Source organism: Homalodisca vitripennis, chromosome 5 (assembly GCF_021130785.1).
Source record: "Homalodisca vitripennis isolate AUS2020 chromosome 5, UT_GWSS_2.1, whole genome shotgun sequence".
NCBI classification, from domain to species: Eukaryota; Metazoa; Arthropoda; class Insecta; order Hemiptera; family Cicadellidae; genus Homalodisca; species Homalodisca vitripennis.
In genome coordinates this window covers 39136458-39164292 of record NC_060211.1, presented here as the reverse complement: position 1 = coordinate 39164292, position 27835 = coordinate 39136458, and the positions used below count along the sequence as shown (strand labels likewise).

The 27835-nt window shown below is 37.4% G+C and overlaps 1 protein-coding gene across 1 annotated transcript in view; it reads right to left on the bottom strand.

The window, feature by feature from the left end:
• LOC124362029 (ankyrin repeat and BTB/POZ domain-containing protein 2-like) overlaps positions 1-27506 on the bottom strand; it is an 86068-nt gene extending 58562 nt beyond the window's left edge. Inside the window, exon 1 of the mRNA XM_046816179.1 lies at positions 27240-27506. The gene's annotated coding sequence lies outside the window, so the exon portion shown is untranslated. The remainder of the gene's footprint in view (positions 1-27239) is intronic.
• Positions 27507-27835: the final 329 nt, after the last annotated feature.

Genomic DNA, 27835 nt, shown 5'->3' with positions numbered 1-27835 from the left:
AAAATCCAATTTTAGGACATTTAAAATGTTGTTTTCGATTACTATTAAAATTAAAATATACTTAAAACATATGTCAGAGTGATCGTAATGAACGTGTTTGGAAAGTCACAGTGACTACCGACAACCTTTAATCGATATGTTGAAGATAATACAATTGTATTACGTTTGCCACGATTGAAAATCAAGATGGAGGAGGAGAGGTTGATCTATTATTTAAACTAAAACTGCTTTTAATACCAATAGCTCTGTGAGGTATGGAGTGAAGCCTAAAAAAAATGAGTAGCACAATGAAAAAGTCATTTACTACTGACAATTCGAATGGTGAAGTTTGATAGAGTAAGTTGTTGACTCCCCGTATAATATATATAATTATCTGCCTCTACATACATTATTATAACTCAGTGTGCGTTTAAAATATATACGAGTAGTCGTGTATTACATTAAGTGATATATTCAAGAGCCCAGTTTGAAGTACCAGAATAGAGATTGCGAGTACTTCAACTTCCGCCCGCATAGTTGCAGCCTGGGTCAAAAAATCGATACTGATGTTCGAATATCGAATCGTCTGGTGGCGATAAGGCACGATGATTAAGGTAACGGTTAGTATGGATGCGAATTCTGACGAAAATCTGTTCTGACGAGCACTGACGAGTTCGTACGAAGCCTGTTTTCTAATGATACTGTTTACAGTGGCAGCGACTTTTGCGTCAGAGAACACACGAAATCGTCAGAACGTTTTGAGCGATCAAACAAGTTTGATTTTTTTGTGCGGCCAGCAACTTATTTCACCCTGTGCGAGGAATTTTAGAGTTATTAACTTAAATTAACCATGGATATTGCTAAATTAATCGGTCATGTGTACGAGAACAGGTGTTTGTGGGACATGAGAGATAAAAATTTCCACAACAGAGATCTTGCTCGGAATAATCGGGATAGGGTTGCAGCAGAACTCAACACAATTTAGGGTGAATGTAGGTAAAATGTGGGTGTTCAGTAAAACAATTTTTTTAAGGAAATTTATTCTTTTTATCAAACAAAGGTTGTTTTATTTCTAGGGTTAATTGTTATGTCAATCAGATTTTCAATAATTTTATGAATCTAATTTGTTTTGTTTTTTTTACGAGATTGTTTTGTTATAATTAATAAATAATTTTTACTTGACCAATTAAATACATTGTTACATACATACTACCAAATATCGCGTTAACAGATTCTGTTTTTTACCCTTTTCAACATTATTTTCAATAACGGGCTTTCAAGAAAATATTGTTAATCGAGTTCATCCATTTAGCTGCGCGGCTTTGACATGTACCGACTATCAGAACATCTGAAAACGCGCACACTGTAACCGCCTTGTTCTGACGAGGGTTTCGAACGTACTCGTCAGAACAGACTTTCGTCAGAATTCGCATCCATAGTAACCGTTGCCTAAAGCGAATACGAATAAGTGCAGCATAAAACGGCCTTGAGTTTTACCTCTCCCCCAAAATGTACTGCAAATGTAAAGTAATGCAAGGTAACACATTTTTAATCACGTGGAATTGAGATTATATCCTCTCAGGCTAATTTTCAAAATTGAAAAAACTGAAAAATCTTGAAATTGCCTTTATTTAAATCTGATAATACAGGATGAGCCAAAATGACGATTAGAAATAAAAATAAAATATTTACATGATTTATACCATTTCTATTCATGGTACATAATGTCCTTCCACATCTACCAAAGCCTTCCATCTTTACTGCATACTTGCGGCTACCTTCCGTAAAATTGTTTCGGGAACAGCTGCAACTTCGTACATTAAGCACAGCTCGTGTTCATTCGATATCGCGGAGCTTAGAAACATAGCTAAGGCTTTACTCTTCAATGTCGAGGAGCTTGGACTCATTGCTAAAACTTTACTCTTTAATATCGAAGAGCTTGGACACATAGCTAAGGCTTTACTCTTCAATGTCGAGGAGATGGAAACAGCTAAGGCTTTACTCTTCAATGTCGAGGAGCTTGGACTCATAGCTAAGGCTTTACTCTTCAATGTCGAGGAGCTTGGACTCATTGCTAAAACTTTACTCTTTAATATCGAAGAGCTTGGACACATAGCTAAGGCTTTACTCTTCAATGTCGAGGAGCTTGGACTCATTGCTAAAACTTTACTGTTTAATATCGAAGAGCTTGGACACATAGCTAAGGCTTTACTCTTCAATGTCGAGGAGCTTGGACTCATTGCTAAAACTTTACTCTTTAATATCGAAGAGCTTGGACACATAGCTAAGACTTTACCTTTCAGATAGCCCCACAGCCAACAGTCACAAGATGTAAGGTTTGGGGATAGCAGCAACCTCGTACCTTATGCGATCGGTACTTTTCCGAAGTCAGATCACGTTGGACGATCTGGCAAGTGATCTGAGGTCGGGAAAGTACCGATCGGAAATGCCCTCAACCATTCAGTGGTATCCGCCCCGCATTTCTAGCGGAAAACAAAATCATCCCTCGAGATAGTACAGAAATTCCAAGCTCAGATCACGTGAGCGCTCGTAAATGTCGACTTTATCTTTTTATATTTATAATACGTACGCATAGCATAATAATAACAAATAGTAGACAGAGAAAGAGTGGCTGATAATAAATAAAACTACTTGTTATATAGATAAAATAATCTCAAAATTACAAACCACGACCCAGCTTCTAGTTATGGCGCTAATCGTTTTACCAAAAAACTGTAATTTTTCTAAATTTCTAAAAATATTGATCATAAATAAAAACAACACCTACTAACGCCATGAATGTAATATATGCATGTACTACAAAACAAACAAAGCATCCTGATAGTCAATAAAAGTGCATTGCACTGGTCCAGATTTGCATTTTTATTTTACACTTCTATTTTCATCTCCCTCTGAAGAATAGTTAACCATGACTCTTAAAGAGAGCAGTTTACACGTAAGCAATAGCAACATTTATAGGCGTAACCTCGAGATATTTTGCGAGTATTATTCCACGATACATTGTGCAGTGTCCCTTGATATATTCCATTGTTGAATATATCATTTCCATTGTGGAATATATCAATTCCATTGTGGAATATTCCATTGACGAGTTGTTTTTAATTTTGTAATGGTAATATTGTTATTTACTAGAAATTGTCACAAGTAATTTACTAATGAAAGACGTACTGAAAAATTTATAACAACCTTTACTTCTATGCTACATTTGTTTGATTCCATAAACAAAGATTTTGAAAAGTAATTATCAAATGAAATATTAAACTTTAAAACTATTGTTCAACTACATATTTAAATTTCAATTAAGTATGAGGCCGTAGTTTTAGTAGTACATCAAATAATATGCCAAGTAAAAACATATTTCGCACCAAACGAGATTACTTTCTTACGTAGAGATGGTCCCTTTACAGGCCATGTGTTAGGCCATCCGTAAAAATCCGCAATGAATCGTTCTATAGTAAAAAAGTACCTAACTTGTTTCCTAAAATGTTTCCACAAAAGTTCGAGAAGTACAACCAAAATAATTTTGTTTGTAAATTTGAGATAATGAAGCCTTAAAAACATTTCAGTTTCGTGAAGCTAACCCCACGAAACCCCAAACATTAATTTAAGCACAATAATTAATTTAATTATAGCTTCATATAGTAATAACGTAATTTTAATTAGCTGGAGAAACAGGATACATTGTGGTTTCACGATTAAATTAAACTGCTCTGAAAATCGTGGCTTTCAATACATGTAGGTCATGCAAGCGTTTGATCAGTGAAACCCATGAATAGACTATCAGGAACATTTCCAGTGGTGGGAATACCTAATGGGTAATGCCAATACACTAAAATGATGCAGCACACATATTTGACTATCTGTCTTTTGAAAACCATAATTATATTTTACTTTCCATAACATTCACAAAATTGACTTTTTCCAGGCTAATTGCTAAATATCCCTCTGTGCAGCGTTCGAACTGTACGATACCTTACACTTGGCTTGTATTCTAGCGCGGAAACCATATTCCGGAAATTTTAAACGACGAGGAATTTAACTTTAACGATCGATGTTGAAGTAAACACTGAACAATCGTCGCATACAAATGACGGACTCATTATTTTTGAAAAATGTTTCAATCACGAAATCACGTTGTCGCGCTTACCACTGATCGATTACGATCGCGGACACTGATGAGATGTTAACAAATCTCAAAATGGCATGAACCAAAAATTACTAACTGCAACAACAAACATTATCCGATATAATAGTTAAGAGATGAAAGCCAATTTGCAGTGAGAGGAGAGCCACACATCCTGGGTTTTCTTGAAACCGATAGAACGACTTTTCCTAAGATAGAAACCGATCGTCAACCACGCTAATTTTAGTGGAGGTCAAAATGAGAAGGTACCAAAAGGGTTAAAAATGTGAAACGAAAACTTTTTCCTGGGGTCTTATATTTTTCTTAGCTATATACACACAAATTGACCACCAGTCACCACTTTAAGGATCTGTATATGATTAGTTGACGCAAATTTTAATTTATTTACGTGTCCAGCTGTTCGTTTTAAACGTGCACAGCTACGAAATGTACAATCGGAGAAAGTTTATCATTTCATATTTTTAACCCTTTAGGTCCCTATTTAGACCTCCATTAAAACTAAAAACTGTCAGGTTTTTGTGGCCTACCCCTCAAACAACCAAGATTCATTGCATTATGGCTGGTTTCGTAGTTATAGTAGAATGAAAGAGTGGGAATGCTCCCGCGCCCAACCTCTAGGTACGGCACTGGCCGAGCTGCAGGAAGGAGGACAGTGGGTGCCCCGGGCTGCAGCAACTGGAGCAGCGTCCCACTGTGCTGGGCGGAGATGACAAACAAGCACAGTCCCCTTACAATCGACAACCGTCACTGGCGCGAAAGTTACATATCCGGCATCTTGCTCCAGTACTGTACTCAAACAAAGGGCGTAATGCAGTTTTCCTGACTAAATTATAAGTTATCTTTCTTGATTAAAAGATATTTAACATTCATAGAAACCAATAATATCTATGTATGTTATTGCTGAAGATGCAGCTTTTGTTGGTTTTTTATTTCAATCACTACACTGAAAAATTAAAGTAACCAATATTGTATACCTATGCATTTTTGAGGCCTTTCGATAGCAAGGCTATGTGATGTGTCTGACGAAGATATCGAGGCTTTGTGATGTGTTCGACGAAGACAGCAAGGCTACGTTATGTGTCTGACGAAGATAGCAAGACTATTGTGATGTCTCGCGAAGATATCAAGGCTATTTGATGTGTTCCACGAAGATATCAAGGCTATGCGATCTGTCTTGTGAAGATAGCAAGGCTATGTGATTTGTCTTACGAAGACAGCAAGGCTACTTTGTGTGTCTGACGATGCTATGTGATGGGTCGCGAAGATATCAAGGCTATTTTATGTGTTTCGCGAAGATATCAAGGCTATGCGACTGTCTCGTGAAGATATCAAGGCTATGTGATTTGTCTTACGAAGATAGTAAGGCTACGTGATCTTTCTGACGAAGATAGCAAGGCTACGTTATGTGTCTGACGAAGATATCAAGGCTATGCGATGTGTCTCGTGAAGATATCAAGGCTATGTGATTTGTCTTACGAAGATAGTAAGGCTACGTGATCTTTCTGACGAAGATAGCAAGGCTATGCGATGTGTCTCGTGAAGATAGCAAGGCTATGTGATGTGTCTGACGAAGATATCAAGGCTATGCGATGTGTCTCGTGAAGATAGCAAGGCTATGCGATGTGTCTCGTGAAGATAGCAAGGCTATGTGATGTGTCTGACGAATGAATAGTCTTGCTATCATAAGGCGTACAAAATAAAAAAGCTGTACAACATTCTTTGTTATTGAAATATTTTTTATTGTTTAAGCAGCAATAAAAGTATTAACTCGTATTAAAGAATGTTAGAATCTCTACAGGGTGTCCACAAATTACTCTATCAAACTTCACAATTTGATTTGTCAGGTCAAAATAAGTAAGAGATGTCATACAGTATTAAGTATTGTCATGTGTTGTTTAGTGTGTCGTCTGTCAGTTTGTGTTTAAAGGAACAAAATTATAACTTTAAATTGAATAAAGTTCAAACTTTGCAAAATGTTCAGTTTATTTAGTCGTTTTTAAAAATAAGTTTCATAAAAATATCGTCAGGGTTTAAAATGACGGTCATACTCAATTTTCAAAATGACATAACTCGGAAACGAGATATTTTATGGAGAATTTACAGTTATATCCAAAAGCACAAAAAAGTTATATCCATTTAAAAGTAAAGAACGATGGATTCACAATGTTTTAATAGCCTTCGAGTATAAAATGGCAGTCTCTGAAAAGCCTGTAATACATTTTAATGGTCTCTCGACAACAATTACTATGTAAATGGTTTGTATTCCTCATCCTGGCGTGCGGGAACTACACAAAATTTCTGGTGTTAGGCTCTGGTATATGGTACCTACACTTTTGAGTTCCTTTTTCCCATTAATGCTTGCTGAGTCTCTTACGAGAATATCCTAGACCTGAGAAGTGGTTTGTGTAATGAGAACCTACTTATATTAATATTTCTTCGCATATTTGAACAGTTTTAGTATTATACAACGACAGCAGACAACGCGGTACTTGTAAGTAAACTACAATGACGATGAGTACTTACCCGAAGTGGCGAACCCCCTGCGGCGACTTGTCACATTCGTATCGTGACTATGTGACTGCTTTGATGAAACCCTACAATCGCCAGACTGATGGTGCGTCAGCAGCGGCGATTTGCCGCATTCTTCTCGTGCAGTTTAATTTAGAAATCGATTAAAGAACCCTCAATAGTCTTCATTATTTCACCCCAATATAAACAAAAGCTGAAAATAGGACGGCAAAATCTTTTGAATCGCAGTTAATGGCAAACTCTACGATTACAAATTATTTGTTCCTCCCATTTATTTTAACTTGCGGTTTAAATTCAATATATCAAAAACTTACGTTTCAAGTCAAGTTCCCCTGTTGTTCTCACCTAATCATGAAAAGGAAATTTACTCACTTCAAAGGCAGGAATTGAATATTAACGTTTTTACACAAATCCTACGAAACGCTTAAACAGGTTTACTTATTGGCTGAGCGTCAGCGAAGCCTATTTCCCAAGGGGCTAGACAAACGTTTTTCTGTCTGTCTGTCTGTCCGCCTGTTCGATATCACGAAACTGAACTCGCTTAAGGACTAAATTTTGCATGAAGCTTTATATCTATATAACCAACGCTGAGAACGGTGTGGGTGCATGATGGCCGAGCGTTAGCGAACGATTTGAGACTTATCTTATGGGCAACTATGATGGTGACGAGAAAAAAACCAGATTAAATACATTTGTAAATAAATGATCATACGAAATTGTAACATTTGACACACTAACACATGCGTCCTCACTACCCCCAACACATACAACATCATCTTTTGGTGACTTAGTGTGTAGCATAGGGTAAAACGAAGTGTGTTGATTTTTATCACTTAAACACTGCGATGAAACCCAAATTAATGAACACATGTGGCAATGTATCACGTGGCAAAATCTCGAGAAACATTTTACCTGTTGAGGTTAAATTTTGTATGACACATTTCCTCACAGACAAGAATCAGTTCTATGGTCCGGCTGTGGAATTTGGCTGAGCATCGTTGCAGCCTATCTCTCTCAATAGGGTGACACAATTTCTCTTTTGTGTGACTGGGGGTGAAACATTTCAAAATTGTCTGTCTGTATATCTGTTCGTAGGGCATCTCAAGATTAGAATGAAGTATAGACTTGAACTTAAGCATACGGCCGCAGCGAAGGCAGTTATGTGACACGTGGTGTTGCATACTCCTGTCTTCTTTATTTAAAATAGACGACTAACTTTCCCACTCAAGCTTGAACACATTGGGTCTTTCTCTTTTATGGCCCTGTGTATTACATAAACTACTATAAGCATACCATCAGTCTTGAAATACGTTAAAACTGGTGACGTATCCGCTCGCTGTAAGAGAGGTTCTAAGAGGCAGTTAACATTATTCACTTCAACCCCTGAGTTATCACACTTCAAATAACTCCGTAATCAAACACTTTATAAATGTCAGTTTACCAATATTTCAGAATAATCCCACTTAATAAGTCGATAATGCAGTACTTCATTCCGTAAAGCTACAGAGGCAGATTAAACACAGACGCTGTCGGACTTGCAATTATTTAGCGTTAACGCTGAACGTCTGTGACGAAGATGAAGACACCGGTGGAACGCGAAATTCCACGTTGTGACGGCCATCTTAACACAGACAACGTTCAATAACTTGTCCAGATAACCTCCACTCTGAAACATCTGTCTAAAAAGACACCTTGTAGTCTCGTACTGTGGGTTTTGCACGCTTATGGAACATTAGACATAGCTGAATTTCGCGTTCTCAGTAATTCTGCAGTGGAAACTGGAAGATATGAAGTTAACGGTCATCGACGGACAGGAGACCAAGGGGAGGCTCAAGGCCTTGACGTGATGACGGATGGCCTTGACAGTGAGAGGCGAGCCGAGCGAGCATCATCAGCCCACATTCCAGCTGGAGGCCGGCCCACTTCTCCAGCTCCAGCCACTGCTACTGTTGGTGCTGCTGCTGTCACGTCTTCGTGTAGCGCACGGCCAGGAGAGGCTGAGTTCCGAGGGAAGTTGCTCGACTCAATTACCTTGATACATTTCACTATGAGGCACGTTATCAGTGAATAGCAACAAAACGTTGAGCGGCATTACGCAGATTTGGCACTTCAGAAATAACCTCCACTGTTCAATCGAAATAAGTTGGCAAATTATGAAAGTAAAGCCTAAAGAGACACAAACTAAATTTCCCGATCCTTTAAAAAGAACACCACTTAGTAAATACAAACTCATGTATCTTCTACTAAATAACGCCTTTAATTCATAGTATAAGTAATTATTCGTTTTATAGAAATAAACACTTGAACAACTTTAAAAAAAATTGGGGCTAAGATAACCTATGAGGAAGCTTTGGTCGCCAAACCCTAGACTTGACGGTGTTAAGCCTAGAAACTGGACAGTCGTTCCAGCATCTTCTGTTGTCCTTTCATTTATAAGCTCGTACTTAGCTATGAAAGCTTCTCTGATAATATATATTTTAGAAGAACAATTATAACATATCATAAGGACACGTTTCACTTTTAAAATGTCCGTTCATTCCACCGATTTCAGGATAAGTCAGGGGTAACCAGGCAATTAAATCAGATGTTGCCACGCATTTTCTGAAGATAGACCTACGCCAGTTTTGCTTTAACACACGGGGAACCTACTTTGAACCTCACAGTTTAGCGTTTTTTCTCAAAATTTGAAAAAGACTCAGCTACACTTTGCTCCGTTCTCCGCAGCGTGAGTAAGCCATTGCTATCTATAGTTGAATGCCGCATGAGCTTCGAGAGTGTGTGACGAGCTTCTGTAAGTTGAGTTATACAGTAATTTTAAGTGGCAGGGGAGAGATACAAAGTTTAAGGCGTGGGCAATGACGTAGACCAAGTTGGCTCGTTATCAAATAGAACAACTAAATACGCATAATGTCCGGATGTTGACTTTATCAACCCCACCCCTAACTCCGTCACTTGGCCTAACAATCTGGCTAAGTGCGGTATTTTGTTCCATGTCCTGTCGGCAACCAAAGTCAACAAGGACAACTCCTGAGGAGAATGTGCATTTATTCACCAGATGTGTGACTCTACGGCATGGCATTGTCTCGTTACTTCATAAACACCAAGGTCAAATAGTTAGGTACCAAAGAAGGTTGTTGAAGACATTTATGTTATTATTGAACAACGAAGACCCCTTCAAAACCTAAAGAGGCGCTTGAAAATGAATTAATTTCTCTTTCCCCGTCAATTTACAAAAGTTTTAACTGTTGAAACATTGTGACTGATTGTTTAGCATTTCTCGATGTTATCGATTGTTCCGACTATTAAAGTTACTCAACGTTTCATATTACGACACGACGGTGGACAGGATGCAACACAGAACATCCTTATTCCTTCGATTGTACCGATTAAAATGCCACCCGGATAGAACACCAGGCTGAATAGAAAACAATCAATCAGACTAGGCTTGACAATTAAAATAACGAATACTTATAAGTAAAGTTGTAGGTTTAGATTAAAATATCAAAGATACCCCTAATAGAATGTCGAACTACGTGACGGATCAGCGTAACGAGGAGCTACTACGTCGCTTCGATTGTACCGACTGAAATGCCAACCGACCACAGCGTAGTTCGGTCCCGCAGAATTACAGCATAGCTCGGAGAACAAGGTCGGCGAACGCGTAAAGTGAGCGGGCAATAACTAAGACAAACGGATGTAAACCGCGAGAGGCGAGGTTGGAACAGGTGTCCATACTCGTGACTGGGTGGAAGCGGCGGTTTACCGTTCTTTATTGGAAGGAGTTGCCGTATTCTATCGTAATATATATCAATGACCGAGACAAAGGGATGTAAACCGCGAAAGGCGAGGTTGGAACAGGTGTCCCTACTCGTGACTGGGTGGAAGCGGCGGTTTACCGTTCTTTATTGGAAGGAGTTGCCGTATTCTATCGTAATATATATCAATGAATGAGACAAACGGAAGTAAACCGCGAGAGGCGAGGTTGGAACAGGTGTCCCTACTCGTGACTGGGCGGAAGCGGCGGTTTACCGTTCTTTATTGGAAGGAGTTGCCGTATTCTATCGTAATATATATCAATGAATGAGACAAACGGATGTAAACCGCGAGAGGCGAGGTTGGAACAGATGTCCCTACTCGTGACTGGTAGGAAGCGGCGGTTTACCGTTCTTTATTGGAATGACTTGCCGTATTCTATCGTAATAAATAATGACTTGAGACAAACGTATGTAAACCGCGAAAGGCGAGGTTGAACAGGTGTCCCTACTCGTGACTGGGTGGAAGCGGCGGTTTACCGTTCTTTATTGGAATGATTTGCCGTATTCTATCGTAATAAATATTAATAACTGAGACAAACGGGTGTAAACCGCGAGAGGCAAGGTTGGAACAGATGTCCCTACTCGTGACTGGGTGGAAGAGGCGGTTTACCGTTCTTTATTGGAATAAACGGATGTAAATCGCGAGAGGCGAGGTTGGAACAGGTGTCCCTACTTGTGACTGGGTGGAAGCGGGGGTTTACCGTTCTTTATTGGAATGACGCCGTATTCTATCGTAATAAATAATGACTTGAGACAAACGGGTGTAAACCGCGAGATGCGAGGTTGGAACAGATGTCCCTACTCGTGACTGGTAGGAAGCGGCGGTTTACCGTTCTTTATTGGAATGACGCCGTATTCTATCGTAATAAATAATGACTTGAGACAAACGGGTGTATACCGCGAGATGCGAGGTTGGAACAGATGTCCCTACTCGTGACTGGGTGGAAGAGGCGGTTTACCGTTCTTTATTGGAATAAACGGAAGTAAACCGCGAGAGGCGAGGTTGGAACAGATGTCCCTACTCGTGACTGGTAGGAAGCGGCGGTTTACTGTTCTTTATTGGAATGACGCCGTATTCGATCGTAATAAATAATGACATGAGACAAACGGAAGTAAACCGCGAGAGGCGAGGTTGGAACAGATGTCCCTACTCGTGACTGGGTGGAAGCGGCGGTTTACCGTTCTTTATTGGAATGACGCCGTATTCGATCGTAATAAATAATGACTTAAGACAAACGGAAGTAAACCGCGAGAGGCGAGGTTGGAACAGATGTCCCTACTCGTGACTGGGTGGAAGCGGCGGTTTACCGTTCTTTATTGGAATGGCGCCGTGTACGATCGTAATAAATAATGACTTGAGACAAACGGAAGTAAACCGCGAGAGGCGAGGTTGGAACAGGTGTCCCTACTCGTGACTGGTAGGAAGCGGCGGTTTACCGTTCTTTATTAGAATGACGCCGTGTACGATCGTAATAAATCTATATATATAAAAATGAAACTGTTCGTGTGTAACAGCATCACTCACAAACGGCTGGACGGATTCGCCTAATTTTTTTTTAATTTGTTCGTCTTGATCTGTAGAAGGTTATAGGATACTTTTTATCCCTTTCCCGATTCAGGATTCCGCCCCACTGGTTACAGAAATACCCGTAAGAAATGCATTGCAGCAAACATATGTTATTAAGTGAAAGAGTCTTTTCAAATTTTTAATCAGCTGTTCTTTGTAAACATATATAATGCGACAAAAAATTGTTGTTATTTTTGACAGTAACTAAGTAAACATAAATATTTTTGACGTTTCTATGTAAACAAACATTTTTTGACATTTGAAGCAACGATTTTGTCGGGAACATCTGCCGGGGAAGATGTCTTCATCCCTCGCATCCCCTTAATTCCATTCGACTTGCCATTTGAATTTAAGAGACTTCAGTTCCCCGTTCGACTTGCGTTCGCAATGACGATTAATAAGGCACAAGGACAATCACTTAACGTCGCAGGAATCCATCTGGAACCCTCATGTTTCTCGCACGGTCAATTATACGTCGCTTGCTCAAGAGTCGGAAACCCGAAGAACCTTTATATTTATGCTCCAAATAATACAACTAATAACGTTGTTTACCAAAACGCATTAAAATAAACAAAAAACTTTTATAATAGATTTTATGATATGCTACGATGTATTAGTAGAGCAATAAATTAATTGGAAAAACGTATAATAAAATTAGTATTTCTTTTCGATGCTTGATTGATGTAGCCCTCTCTACTGCCACGCGAGCGGAGCCGCGGGTTTAGGCTAGTAATGACTTAAGACAAACGGAAGTAAACCGCGAGAGGCGAGGTTGGAACAGGTGTCCCTACTCGTAACTGGTACAGTTGGAGGAATTTAGCTGTGCTCGTGCAGCCCTAATACTACCCTTTCAAAAAACGAACGCTATCTGTGTGGCGGGTTGCGTTTACGTGCTAGCCGCTGAGATGAAGGCGCAAGAATCTCTTAACGACTTTAAACTCACGATTTCGATTTGCCGATTATTATTCACACATACGTTATTTTCAAAAACACGTTAAACAACAATATAACAACTGAAAAACAAGGATAAGTCCTATTATTGTTATTATTTGGTATTCTCTTATTATTTAATTTACAATCACTTCAATAATATTTAATTAATTTAAATGCTAGAAAATAATTTTCTAATAACAAATGTTACTTAAAATGATTGATTTTTCATTGGAGTTCTTCAATTCCACTCAAGTTGTCCTCCTCTTCTGGGTCACTGTCACTGCTGTCTGTATCCGAACCAACTGATATAATAAGGGATTCTATAATATTGTCAATCTGGGGTTCTGCGGCTGCATAGTCCCTTTCGATTTTCTCTACGTGCTTGCACTTTACTGACCACTCTTCTGCGCCCATACTTGATATCTTGTCTTCGCATAGAGCTTTAGCTTGATACATAGTGAAAGATGTATTTCTCATAACCACATAATGTTGACTTCGGCCCAAATTAACTCAATGGGATTGAGGTCTGGGTGGTAGGGCGGAAGTTGTAAGATGTCGTGACCCTCTAGTTGAACAGTTTCGTCCAAGGCGTACCGGACATGCCTTGGTTTATATAGCTGCACAAGTTTGTAGAGTTCAGGATAAAAGAATATCGTCGCAGAATGGTATTCCGTTTTTTGAAAGCCACAACTTCATATCTTGCTTCCTACTTTTTGAAGTAGGAGCTTTATCAATTTGTATGTTATGGTAGGGCGCGTTATCGACTACCAGTACTGAATTTGCTTCTAAATTCGGTAACACTTTTTCCTTTATCCACTTCATAAAAATGTCCCCATTCACATTGTCGTGGTAGTCTCCACTATGGTTGCTTGTTTCCAACATGTAAAAGCATTGGGCAAGAACCCTTTCTCTCCATCCGCATGGATAATTATTAGTCTCTTGCCCTTGGAAATCGGCACGTGTAACCCTTCATTTGAGCCATTTGACCAAGTTTGGTTAGATACGTGAGACGATAGTATATAAGTTTCGTCTAAATAAATTAAGGGCCGTCCTTGCTCCCTGTAATTTTTCAACGCTCTCAAGTATGTTATCCTCTTCTCTCGGATTTCTGGCTTTTCAATTAATAATTTCCTATTGTTTGCCGTCCTTCTCCAAGTAAATTCCAGGTCCTTTAATACCCACCTAAAACTTTTCTCACAACCCTGGAAATATATTTTGTCCCTTAGCGCCTCCCTCAAAAGTTTTGCAGTCGGTATTCGATGTTTTCAACTTGCAAATTGTCAACTATTCTACGTCGTTGACGGTTTTTGTTTGGTGTAGTAAAACTTGCCTCACACATGTTACTAACCTTCAACTTGTTAAGTTAACTGTTTATTTTAGTCACAACTCGCTCTGACACTCCAGTTGCTGCAGCAGTTCTTTGGCGAGCCTTTGACAACGGAATTTTAACAGTTTGACGGTCTGCCTCTTCCTTCATAAATGTATAAACATTATTCACAATTTCGCGAGCCTGACTATGAATAGGCTTTTGACTTTAACTTAACAGACATTATCGGTAAAAGCGAAGCACAAGCTACACTCAGCACTGTCACAAAACAGACTGATTGTGGCGAGTGCGATGAGTTATTTGGGCCAATACGATTCCTGAAAGGAGGGTTTTAACCATGAGTCAAAGGAAATGTTTTCGGGACGCAACGCATAATGCTACCCCGCCACCCCTCCCGCCCATCACCACACACTCCAGGTCACGCGCACAGCTAAAGTCCTCGAACTGTAGGAAGCGGCGGTTTACCGTTCTTTATTGGAATGACGCCGTGTACGATCGTAATAAATAATGACTTAAGACAAACGGAAGTAAACCGCGAGAGGCGAGGTTGGAACAGGTGTCCCTACTCGTAACTGGTAGGAAGCGGCGGTTTACCGTTCTTTATTGGAATGACGCCGTATTCGACCGTAATAAATAATGACTTGAGACAAACGGGAGTAAACCGCGAGAGGCGAGGTTGGAACAGAGGTCCCTACTCGTGACCGGTAGGAAGCGGCGGTTTACTGTTCTTTATTGGAATGACGCCGTATTCGACCGTAATAAATAATGACTTGAGACAAACGGGAGTAAACCGCGAGAGGCGAGGTTGGAACAGAGGTCCCTACTCGTGACTGGGTGGAAGCGGCGGTTTACCCTGGAAGCGCTGCGGGGCCAGATACGATCCGAGAAGTAATTTTAGTTTGAACCGATAAAATGAAATTCGGCCTTGTCTATAAAGAAAAACAAACTCCTAAAAGAACTGTACTTTAAGCGTATAATTTGGGATAAAACATTTTGATGGTTAGTTAATTCATTCTCTAATTTTATGGATGACTGAGTAAGCTAATCAAGGAGACTAGTCCGTCGGCTACATATTTATTCATTGATTACTCGAAGCAAATGCAATGCGACATTTTTTCGTGACCGCAATCTGGTTCTGGCCTGTTGCTATTATGTTGCCCATATTTTACACTGTATAGACCCATACTGTATCCACTGCATGGTGTATCTAACCCATATATTACACTACATTTAAATAGATACAATGATTTGCCAACATCTCACGCACACACACCAAGTCAAAACAAAGCACTGGATTATGGAGACTTCAAGGTGAAACATTTGAGTTTTAATAATATTTTCCCAAACAATTACCCTTTCCGATGGTCCTCTACAGTTAAAAAAAAGAAAAAAATAACATTTTGGCTACCAAGCGGCGCAGTCATGTATTGAGAGTCTCGTAGCGAATGTGTTAAACACAATTTTTCGTACAATTTAGAACATTAATGTTAGTAGGGTTTTAGTTGTACACAAATCATGTTTGCCCATTAAAGAACAATCCGTAAAAAATTACAGAATATTTCAAAATGAACTCATCATCAAAATTGACAATAGTTTATCCCGACCACTAAATTTATGTTGGGTTATGAAATTTGGTCTTACCACCATGTTATTGTAGTTGGAAATGCACGCATTTATTTCTCTTTATATTTGTCTACTATGTACTATTTTCGAGAAACTCGCTTTTCTCGCTTTTAGTAATCACATCTAACCGATGAGTCGTTGAAGTGGGAGGAGGGTTCCGCGCATTTATCCCCCCCCCCCTTTAATATTAACGCCAAAAGTGCTTTGACGTGAGATATTCTATGCAGCCCCATACTGTAGCGGCGTTATGCACCAACAATATACAACAATGAAGAAAATTCAATTACTCGTAAATACCACTTAAACAAATAAACTGTACATTTTTTTAACTTAAAGAGGTTTAACTTCGATTTGTAATTTATCTGGAGGGAGGGAAAGAATTGCACAGGTTTATTATTTCGATCTGCACGATATATCTTTTTAGAAGTTTGACTCATGGGTCCATACACTCATGCAAAGAGAAATTATTCACTGTCATAAAACGGATCCAATAATTGTTTTCACAAAATCACATTAATTTTGTTACAAAAATCTGTGTCCGTGGCGAGAGAGGTCGACCACCAGCCACGTGCCTTGTCCACTAATAATACACTGGGGAGACCCACATCCAGATTCTTTTGTCCTTCCATCCACTGGCCAGTGCCGTAGCTAGGTCTCAAGAGCCCCGGGAAAACACTGCTTCGTGGCCGGTCGAAATAAAATGTGATTAAAAAGATAATATGGTGCAAATAAAGAAGCTTCGGTGATTGATTTAGAGCTGCGTTAACTTTTAAGAGGCCTGTCTCAGGTGTTCAAATAAACCAAAATAACGGAGAATCGAAGGATGCGACGAAAGTCTTTTCAGAAACGACTGTAACTTCTTTCCCGGATTAGTGAAAACTGGTGATCTAGAGCTCAACATTTTCCTTTTTCATGACTGTTAACTATGAAAAGTTTCAGTTTGTGTCCATGAACGGAACACAAAACGTTACAAGGCTGACTAGCAGTAGTGAATGCAAATGGTGACAACCAAATGAATTCAAATCCTGACTAACTTGATGAACTAAAATCCTGACTAACCTAATGAATGCAAACCCTGACTAACCTAATGAATTCAAATCCTGACTAACCTAACATTTGACAAAATAATTGCAATTTCGCTGTCCTATGACCTTATGGTCCTAAATTTAACAGTTCTACCTTGGACCAAGAAAAGGAACCAATGTATAAGTTTCAATTTTTTAGGAATTTTCTATCAACAGTTATCGCACAGACGAAGAAACAGGACCTGTCGGGTCCTTCCTAAACCAATAAAGCGAGTAACCGAAAAATAAAAGCTAGTATATTATTTGGAAACTGAATAGAAAATTTTAAAATATCCTTGCTGCTTGTTGAGATTTCAGAGCTTATGAAGCACATAGGACACAGAGATTTCTAATCAGGCAGGGCTGAGTCATTCTGTCAACAGCCTTCTATATCTCCACCCCCGCCGCAAGGACCCCGGAGAAGGACCCGTGTTTACAGCACTGTCTCCGGTCACTAAGTCTTCTTTGTGTTTTAATTGTTCGTGACAAATTCCGAGTCACGACCACGTCCTTCCCCGTGTCCTCGTGGCCGTGTCACGATCTGAGCTGGCCCGTCTCCCGCCCCACCCTCCCCCCCTTCAGGTGGACACTTCCTAGAGAGAACAATAATTACTCTACTGCCAACATTATACAGCACAGCGGCAATCACTGTGTTATACATTCTGCACAGTTCATAATTTAGAGAGAGCAATCAAACTAAATTGTAACCAAAACACAAACTAATAAAAAGAGACAAAAAGGTCACACACCGTGTGTGTTTTCATCAAGAGTTCTTGAAATATGTATTTTGAGGAGGGAGAAGGGGCTCTACAATTAAAATTATTTACTCGAATCAGACAAAAATCCAAAGCAATAAGAAAAATTGTTCATTATACAGCTCAGAAGAGCTCATATGGTTGAAGAGAAATCCCAAAGATCTGGTTCTTCTCTGTTTTAAATGACATCCCAAATGTTTCTGAGACAAGTGATGGTCATTGGATCAACTCTATACCTCTGAACTTCATAATAATTTGCTGTCAATGTTTGGATAAGAATGGAACCCTGAAGGAGGAGAAGTGACATAAATTAATATTAACCACCTTAAACCATATGCACAACAGATGTATACGCAAAATTGCATGCAGGAATTGTATTGGCAATTCCACGTTCACCGTGCAGTACAGACCTAATGGGAGATAGCAATGCTAATAATAAATTTACTGGGGATTTGCTTTGTGTCATGCGGATTGCGTTAACTGTTCTCGCGTCCCTCGTGGAAAGGTGCTCAAGGTGGTGCAATCGATTTTTGGGATTTGTAAAATATTTTTGTTCCATTCATAGCGCTTTAAGACAATTTCTCTGAATACTGGAAAAGTAGACAATTTGTTATCATTCCATGTGAAATTACACGCTTACAAAGTAGGAAATTTGGTAATTTTGTAATAAAGCCCAAATAAAAACGGCTGAATAAAACGTGTAATGTTTTGAACAAAATGGTTAAAAGCGTGCTGTTTTCTTTAAAATACAATTTCCTTAAGTCATAAATGAGTAATGATTATTCACTCCTGAAAGCTATAACTCTTGTACATACCGTAGTAATTTTACATTTTTTTTTATTTACAGCAGTTTATATTTGGGCTTGATTGAAAAATTGCCTAAATCTCCTACTTTGAAAGCGTGTAAATTCACGTGGTGTGATTACAAAATGTGTACTTCTCTGTAGTCTACTAAGGAAAGATTGTTTTCTCATCAGAGAGTTATGAATTTCGCATAAAAATCTTTTCAAAATCCCAAATCTTTTACACCTCCTTCAGTGGATTTTCAACTTTTTTTAATACACACGTTCAGTTTTTTTACCTGCGATACCTTTACTCGATAAAAAGGTAATATAAAGTTAATGTGTCAAACAAATGCAAAAGACAAGAAGGACCACCATAAAAAAGTAAAAAAATTAAAGAATGCCTTATTTTACCAGGCTAAGTTAGGGCTAAGAAGTCCTCTCTAACGCTTAACCTGGAAAATAAAATAAAAAAAACTATCAATAAATAAAATATCATGTGTGTAATAGATAAGAATACCTATGTGTTTTCAGAACGCCCAGAATCGGTGGTGAACATAATATTAAATGGACGCTCCCTATTGCATGGTGAGCGTGGAATCGAGTAAGGTTAAGAAATGTATGGAGAATTTGAGTGGTTAGAAATACAGAATAAATTTTAAGAGTTTTTAAATTCGTAGTCCAAGGCACTTCTTGCAGAAGAAATAAGCTAGTCATGTATGTAATAAACAACGTCAGGAGTATGCCACACCATCTGTCGCGTAACAGGCTTCGTCGAGGTTGAATGGAAAATACAAGTCTATGGCTCATTTCATTCTCGAGATGGCCTGCGCACAGACAGATAAAAATGAAAATTTTCCAATACCTCGAGTGACAGGTTTTGCTAACGCTCAGCCAATCATGTTATGTGGGAGATTATTTAGTATGTGTTCCTTATTATTATTTACGATGGGTTTCAACGGTACCCTTCAACGATTTTTAAGAGGGAAGCGCGAAGCACGAGCGGTACTCGCACCGGAACCAGAGACTGCAGTGTAAGTCCCTTCAGCATTACTGCATACCAAGCCTCAGCCTCCGTGAGAAGGACACTTGGGCTTGAATGCACACCGAGGCTGTATAAGTGAAAGAGTAAAAAATGTCGATTTTTATAATGTATTTACATTATTAGCCAAATAAAAAATGGATTCCAATTATTTAATTTTTCAAAACTAGTTTGTGCGTCACGGTGCCAGTTGATATAGTTAGTTGAGTATGAGAGGAGTGGCGCGGCGGGCGACCAGCTGATGCAGTGTGTGTAATGCCAAGGATTTTCTTAGCTGCACAAACTCTTGGTTCAATGCCAGCTGGACAACCGCATAATGGGATATATTTGAGGGACAGCATAAAATCTTAGTGCCTATTTTTGTACATAAAAGGAGAGGCCGACCCCCTTTTAAGCCTTATTCTGTCCGTCCTCATGGGCCACTGGCCTGTGCGAGGATCTTATCAAACAGAATAAAGGGGAGAGTCGATACAGTACGAGGTTGATTGTACTGATAAAAAGTGCAACGGTCACAGACAGAATTTTAACCTGCGCTATCTCTAACTCAGACCCAAAGTCCAACGACTTAGACCGCTTGGCAGTCGGCACTCCCAATTCTACTTACCATTATATAAAATTAATCTACCTCGAAAGAATTGGTCTTTGCTGAACCGTTTCCGTACCGGAGAGGGTCAGTGTAATCTTGGAAGGGTACATCGGAGACAAGTTTCAGAGGAGCTTTGTGATTGTGATGTAGAGTCCAGACAATGAAACATATTTTGCGTTCTTGCCCCTAGGATCATTTTCAGGATAGGTCGGTGAACTCCATAAAGCCAATAGCGGAGCTCTGTTGGCTAAAGCTTAGAGAAGATAGATCAGGATTTGGTTTTAAATACAGTATATAGCATGTAGTTTTTTTATGTTGACGCCAACACGCTAATGTTTAAAGCGGCTAAGCACGTTATTACACACTTTATTCAGCCGCTGAAATGGATACGACTACACCTTCCAAGATTAATTAATTAGTTTGTTTCTACAACAACGAGGGTATTAGGTATACAGGAAACCAATTGAAACCAGTAGATATCAGAACATTAATCATCCTACCCAAAATTTCGGGGATAACTGGATGCAGGGAAAAGGCTATCACAGGAAAATGTGAAAAAACAAAACAGATAAAAATACCTTTGATAAACAAATTACTAATGTTGAGTGTCAGAATGTGTCAAAGTTAGATCCAAACCTAATTGAAGAATGTCCAAAGTTGGCATATCTTCCTGACACCCAAAGAACGAATAATACAATAGGTGGGATAGTAAAATATATATAATATAAATACTGTATTAAACCCGGCTAAAACTGAATAACTGGTTGAGACCGGTGAGTGACATAATTCTACTCTGTACGCCTGAAGACTACGAAGTTGAATCTAGTTGTTTCTTTGTCATCATTTGGGAAACATATTTCATTTCCTAAACGAATTATTAAAACACGTAAGGCACACTAAAAGTTAGGCTACGGAAAAAAAATTAGGTACAGCGGAACACAAGAAAAACATACAGAACAAAAGTACTAACAAAATTGTGTATTATTATATAAGGCCGAAATACTATAGCTATCAATTAGTGAATGTCATATAATTTCGAAGTTGGTAAATAAACACAGCAGAAGATTGGGTACTTTTTGCTTAGCAGATGTGATAACTGGCTTGATGAAGGTCATATTATACTATACGTTTCATTCATTGTATGAACTGTCAGACCAATTTACACCAATTTCATTTTCAGAGTTTATCTCGTTAGCTCACTAACAGCAGTATGATAGCGGATTAAATTTGCAACCAATAATTGAGCATTAATTATAAGCCGTGTTTAATTGGTATGAAGTACATTTTAAGGTTATTTTGTTCTTTGCTGTGTACTGGCATTATTCATGGTACCTGTGGATATATTTGTAATTTATGTCAAAAAACAACTATTTTTTTTAAATACAACTTTCACACTTTAGGGGCCATTCCTAAATTACGTACCCCAGCAGGGAGGGGGTTTTCAGCAGCGTTACGCACCGTTATGTTATCGTTACAAGTCCGTTACAAAGGGGGGGGGGCTGAAAAGACCGATTTTGGCGTTACGTAATTTAGCGACGACCCCTTAGGCAAGACTTAATACTTTAAGAAATTCAAAACTATACACAGTGGGGGTCAAATTCCGTTACCGTTACTTACGATGATCTTAATAAGATACGAATCTACTGAAATAGAAATGCAAACAAGAAAAAGTCTTTATGATTGTTCTAAATGATTTAAACGTAGTAGTTATTGTTCCAGTCTGACGCTAGTTCCTCTAGCAGGTGCACCTAACAATGCCCTGCACTGCTGGTGAGAAACGAAAAACATGTCTCGAGACGGTGATCACGTAAACATTAAAATTCCAGAGCGCCTGATCACGAGTGCCTCCAGAGAGAGTTAACAAATGTTATAAATTCATTCACAGAAATATATTTCTATAGAACAGTTTAGAGTTTACTGGCAGGTAACCGTATTTGCCCAACACTGGCGTTGACGGTTTGATTCTTCACCCCTAGTCTGAGAGACAGTGACGACTTAAGAAGTTACGGGTGAACGTGATGTTTGTTGAGACAACCCTTAGCCCATTGTGGACTAGCCCATAAATTATAAGTAAACAAAGCAGAAGGGTGTCCCCAATCTCCATAAATTAAACGCCCCACGCTGTCTCTAAACAAACTATACGTCTAGACAGATTCTGGCCCTAGTCTGCTTAGGCTATATCCATTACAACCAAAGGCTATATGGAAAAACTAACCCTCCTTCCCCCATATAAAGAAATTAAACCAGATTGAAAAATAATATGACTGGAATATAAATAAGGATTTATGATTATTATTAGTGGCCAATCATGTTCGTGAATGTATAATTTACTTCAATAATAAGAACTAATATTGTAAGAGCTACAACATACACAATGTTCAAGTTAAGTGCATCCCTATATTGACCATGTCAAATTTGTAATTTTAGATACATTTAAAAATAAATATTGTACTCACAGGAATTTGATTTCTCTTGTGTTCTATTGGATATGGGTGTCTATACGAAAAACTAATATATTTTAGAATTTTTGTATTTGTAATTTTTTATTTATAGTTTGTTTCCAAATTTCAAAACATAGTTTTCCTTTTGATCATTTAAATAATTTCATCTATATTTCGGGATATAGTTCAATAACTTATAATCACTGTTCAGTGTCATGTTAAGAACGCACAAATTCATTCACGGATTTTGCCCCTATAGGCTACATTGAACTGTTCTTATCATGTAAAATGATAAATGTAGTGGGAAACTTAATTCTTTCTTAAGAAACTTTCTAATATTTATAATTTAATCCAAATCCATATATTGTGTTTATATTTCGTCTTTAACGTATATTGTGTATTAAACATGTTTATGTAATTTCAATAAATTCTTCGGTCTTGAAGTCACATTTTAAAAATCTATTCATTAAAATTTTCTATTTCACATTTGCATTATTAATTTCTTATTAATTAAGCATTCTTTATTAATTTACAATGTACCGGATTGATATTTTAATAACCACACAAATACATCTTTGGTCCACAAAAGTTTCTAAAATGTCTCCATTTTACTATTTTTTTTTATCATGGAGGCATAATTTGTAACATTTTGGATAATATTCTCAACTCAATTCGTTTATATATTTTATAATAACTTCATATGGATCTCTCTTCATTCTTACAAAATAACTGTAGACAAATTCATATAAAAAATACAAATTCATACAAAAAATACAAATTCATTTCCACAAAAATACAAATCCATTTATGGATTGTATTTCTTTAGTTTTTCATAATAAAATCCATACTTTAAAAATTTTGATGATTTCAAAAATGAAAACTCCATATAAATTAGTTTTCTTTATAACTTCTTTATAGTTTTCTTTTCCATATAAACTTTATTCTTTGCCTATAACTTTGTTCATATTTCAAACAAACATAAAAACAATAAAACAAAACATCAACATAAAACAATGAAACAATTACAACACACAAACAAAAAATTATAATTAAATAAAAAATTATAATGAATTTATTTATAATTGATTATACTATAAATTGTTATTAATAATGAAATAAAAATGTAAATTTAATTATGTTTGTTATGACAGAATACCCACTTACTAAGACAGTCAAAATCTGTTTATATCCTTCAAGGAAAACACTATCATTTGATCCTGAAAAAATAAACAATTGTGTCTTCTGATGGAAATATTTACAGGTTAGTGATTTCTCTGATAACATCTTCTATGAGATTAGGATTGCGACTTAAAAGGTCTATAAGTTTTTAAGTAAAAAGTTGAGAGTTATCAAAATACTGCTTTTTATAATTGGACTGTCCAGGTATCTCACTAGATTGGAAATGCTTTTCTTGAGCCCTTGGATGTAAGAGAGGCATGCAATAGAGCAATAGTAATTTTGATATAGTCTGCAAGTTACTAAAAGATCCTTTTGGGTGTTTTATACCTACCACTAGAATTACACTGGGTATAGCAAAACTGATGTCGGTTACGGTAATTCTAAGCAATATATGGGTCAACCTCGATTTTTCTCATATTACAATATAATGTTCCAATAGTCAATTAGAAAAGGAAATGACTAGAATTTCTTGCCGGAAAGCAGTTATAGGGAGCAGGCAACTCATATTACAATATAATGTTCCAATAGTCAATTAGAAAAGGAAATGACTAGAATTTCTTGCTGGAAAGCAGTTATAGGGAGCAGGCAACCGCGAGAATTACCTATTAGTGATCAGGGGCACTGACGTGATCTGGGCTTCAAATTTGGAACTACTCGAGTTACTTTTTTTTCTAAAAGAGCAAGCAGCGCGAAGCGCTGCGCAGCGGGCAAGCATCGTGCGTGATCTTCGTACATATACTGAATTGATTCAGGCCAAAGGAATGACACAGATTCCTTTACCAGATTTTTACGGAGATTTTGTATTGGGCGGATTACATTGGTTTACTTTGCTTTCCAGCATGTAATTATGTGTTTAAAATTGTTTTACATACATTACCTACATTATATTGTAATATGTAGTAACAATTTATCAGAAATTTTTAATAAAAGAAAGGATCACGCACGATGCCTGCCCGCTGCGCAGCGCTTCGCGCTGCTTGCTCTTTTAGAAAAAAAATTAACTGGAGTAGTTCCAAATTTGAAACCCAGATCACGTCAGTGCTCCTGATCACTAATAGGTAACTCTAAGCAATATATGACCGTCTGGCGGTTGCCTGCTCCCTATAACTGCTTTCCGGCAAGAAATTCTAGTCATTTCCTTTTCTAATTGACTATTGGAACATTATATTGTAATATGAGAAAAATCGAGGTTGACCCATATATTGCTTAGAATTACCTCGGTTACAACTGGACAACCCTAAATTTCCAGAAGCAGCTTATCACTAACCGCAAATACAGATATTAGTGTAAAGAGACAGCTTGAGCAATAGGTCTAATTTAATGTTAATGAAGGCTTCCTTCATGGTAAAGGTTTTTACAAGTTTAAACATAAAGTGGAAATTTTCTAGTTCCTGCTTTGACTGTAACAGAGCTAACCTCCTCTTCTTCCAAGGTGGTATGGCTGAGATAGCACCTACTATCAGTTATACTCATGGTTGCTGTATCAAGGGATTTTTACATGAGGTGGCTAAATCTCCAACCCTTACCCATCTTGAGTATCAAGATTTATAAGTAGTTTTAATATTCATCACACTGGTCATTATTTTCTGGCCATTACTTATGGAGTGGTAGTTTTACTGGACCTGGACCTCAGTCCTGATCTTTGATAAATTTGTGTTGTCCCATTTGGAAGTAGTTCAAGTTTATCCTGATAGACTGAGTGACAAAACATTTTCTGAAGATCTTTTGGGTAGTGGTGCGACTGTCATAACTCTTTTGTTCTATCATAAGACTAAACATTAACTTCTAAAACATAACAAAGTGGATTTATTACTTTGTGAAATGAAGAATCAGTATTTTGTGACTAATTACTTTCGATTCAAAATTAAATGGTTAGTTCTATGAAAAATAACCATTGCAACCAAGGCAATAACAAATATAATTTTTCTAAAATTAATAGGAAACGTTTACATTTTGGCTGGAAAAAATCGACTAGGTCAATACATTAAGCACAGCTTTGCTGAAAGAGAAATATTCCCTCCTGTGGTTGACAACTTTGCTTGGGATGATGGCAGCAGAGTTTGACATTCTTTCTGATTTACATTTTATTACTGCTGTGTTCATTTGTAGAATTTACAACTTACCTATAAGGCACTGCAAAAATATAAAAGTAGGCTTTACTTTGAAAATCTCCATGTAGGATCTTTGAATCAACTTACTAAAGAAAGCACAGAAGATCCAATGAAAAACATAATCAACTGATAAATATTATTAGGGTTTATTGATAAATTATGTACGCATTTGGTTTTATGCCTGCAACTGCTTGAAATGGTCACAGTGGCCTGTCAATAACCTTATTGGCATAATCAGGTATCAAGTACTGAAATATCCCTTATTCAAAGTAAACTTACATCCTCCTCTTATCACACAAAAATTTGACATTTCAGATGTTTTTAAAATGGCAGAATGTTGACATGAATAACTTAAAATGCAATTACAATTTTAACATAATCTATAAATTCTGGAGCTGTTTTAATTTTGATGTAATTTGATATGAAATATTATTTTATGATTAAGTTATCTCTAACTTAACCTTTTAATTTTTATGTCCTTTATAACAATTTTTCTGAAAACATTTTCATCTAAGTATGTTCAAGAGTTCTCACAATTTTGATTAATGTTAATTATTTGAAACCACCTTTCAATCCCAAAAATAACATTTCAATAACTGTTATTGAGAGAAATGAATCAAAAATGTTCTTTTAAGGAATGAAACCAAAAAAGGTAATATATATATATATATATATATATATATAATATATATATAAATTTGTGTATATTTGTTTTAATTCTAAAAACCTTAGACACTTTATTATGTGTAATAATGAAGCCTACTATAAGCATTTAATGATAGGAGATGAATGAATCATCCCTGTATTTGTGGAGGATTTTAAGAAGAATTTTAACAGAATACCTGTTTTAATTCCAATATATATTTGGTAGAGGGTAGAATAGTTTTTATATAGTATTAATCTTGAATATGAATAATAAATCATGTTTATAGTTAGGCATTCAACTTGAAGATAATAGAAGGGAATTTATTGGTAAAAGTTCCTCTGCAGGTGGGTTGGCAGTGGCCTGGGGCTCGCATTCCATTGGGCAATGGATACATTCCACAGGGGTTCACTTGAGTTCTCGTTGCCTTTTAAAACCTTCGTTCCCAACTCTCAATTGTTTAGGGAAGTCCTATTTATAAACTCTCAAGATTTTGATTCTTAAATGTGAAAATCCTTTAACAATGGCTGGAAAATGAATTTGTATTGTGTAGTTGTATACGAATTGTGAAGTGTGCACGATCGCAAACAACTTATTAGATTGCGTCTCTATTATAATCCTACATGAATCTTTGACAGTGGAAAATCTTGGTGAAAATCATGTGAAAGTTCAGTGAATCAGTTTGATCTTTTACATACCTTAGATCCTAGCATCCAGTCCTGGCCATGTTTTAAATCCTGAATAATTCTGAGTAAACGAACACTCGCGAACGTAAACGAATACATTGTGACGGCTATTTTCTCATGTTACAAACTACACTTTTAGCATTTTCAACGCACACACACAATCACTGTCACATTTATCACCCAGTTACATTATTTTTATTCCTCGATCACTCGGACGAAAACATTACGACTGTCCATTTACGTGTTTTGAGACATAGTTGGTGACACGGCCGCACAGACCGTGAGCGCCACTGTACGGACACCTGTTGGTTGTGTTGGCGCTCTTTTCATTAAAACCAGTTTATATCCTAATTATTGTTGAATTGTTGAACCAAACTAGTTTTGCTTTCTCAACACTAAAATTAATAGAAAAGTACTTCCAGCGTAAGCTTACATATTTACTTACTTATTATTCATGTATTTGTTCCATATTTTATATATCACATGTACAACCCCTTCAAAATTATATTGGTGGAAAAATATGTAATGTAATAATTTGCAAAACACAGTTTAACTCAATTGTACAATAAAAAGTTATAAAAATAGAGATGAAGCCCAAATAAAAACAG